Source organism: Lupinus angustifolius, chromosome LG11, assembly GCF_001865875.1.
Source record: "Lupinus angustifolius cultivar Tanjil chromosome LG11, LupAngTanjil_v1.0, whole genome shotgun sequence".
Taxonomy (NCBI): domain Eukaryota; kingdom Viridiplantae; phylum Streptophyta; class Magnoliopsida; order Fabales; family Fabaceae; genus Lupinus; species Lupinus angustifolius.
This window is the reverse complement of record NC_032019.1, coordinates 6,069,172-6,070,720: the sequence shown is the minus strand read 5'-3', so window position 1 is coordinate 6,070,720 and position 1,549 is coordinate 6,069,172.

Genomic DNA, 1,549 nt, shown 5'->3' with positions numbered 1-1,549 from the left:
ATAGGAATCGAGGAAAGAATTGTAAGTATTGTTAATTTTTACATTATTGGTTATGTTTTGTTATACATATATATCTAATTACATTATTATTGGTTATGTTTTGTTAGTTGGAGAACAAAAGCGATACACATATGACTCTAGATGGAGTAGAACTCGATGTTCTATGGCTGGATGCCCGTCAGAACAAGGATGGTGTCATCGAGAATGAGGAAGTTCCAGATGCAGCAAGACGTGTTGTAAGTGCTCATTTTTTAATTATACTTTATTTATAAATATGTGATTAATTAACATTATGTTTTTTCTTGATTTGTCAGGTTGCCCTAAAATAAAAGGAGGGAAACCCGGATAGTCGCATAATACTTGATGAGGCACTAGGACTGCCTATCTACCCTAGCCGTATCCGAGATGCAAGATTTGGATTAGCCAACGAACATTTGTACTGTATCCAAAGCATGCAACCAAAGCCCAAATGATTCAGGTTCAAAATCAACTAGATGGCCTCATGCAACGGTTCAATGAATTTGAGCAATCAATAAAGGCGAAGGAAGCTGAGTGGCAACAACTAGCTAGTAATATTGACATTGTTCCTTCAACTGTCAATTAGAGTTGCACACCTGCACCTTACAACATTCTCATTCCCGAGGTAATTTAGTTAACTTATTTTAATGTAGTCGTTATCTAATTATATGTTTTAACTTACGTACAGGGAATCCGTTCTTACAATCTTTTCCTGAATACCCCAACTAGTCGAGTAGTGGGTGTTGGGAAAGTGCACATGTTGGTCAATGTTATGCTGCATAATGCACGTATCTCACACCATCATGTGAATGTCTCGATTGACATTGCAATTGATGATAATGTGTTGCTGCCAATTCCTCTTGATGATGATATCTTCAGAGTTGGAGGAGCTATAGACACTTTTGTGACTTGGCTAGTAGACCTTGTTCAAGTAATTCCTCCTAATGTGTGATTTTTCAACTTATGTTCACTCATATTATATAATATATTGATCTATAATTGATATGTTTTTATTGAATATTTCAGAAAAATGTACATTCCACTCCCAGTAGCACCAAAAAGTCTAAGCCATTTTCGGGGGATGTGAGCTCAAAGCCATCTACTAGGGATGTGAGCTCTAAGAAGACTACCAACTACTGTACTCAACTGTTGGAGCATGTACAGAAGTTGGGAGATGATAATTATATCAATTCCCAAGGAAGTCTTCGGGGATAATATTGATGAATATGTTGACATAACTGAAGTCTAAGATGTATATAAACGTGATTGTATATGTGCAACTGCTATATGTATATATATGAGGTAAATTATGTTTTCTTAACTTCTCACTTTTGCATGGCAGTGTGTTATAATTAATTAACATTTGTGTTATATATATTAGGTACTTGTATGAAAATTTTATTAAGGTAAATAAGGAAAATGTGATGTTCATATCCCACACCTTACCGCTTTGGTGTCGGGTGACAAAAATGAGATTGGGGAAAAAACAGAACAATTACAGATAATCTTCTCCATCATAAAGAAGATGCAG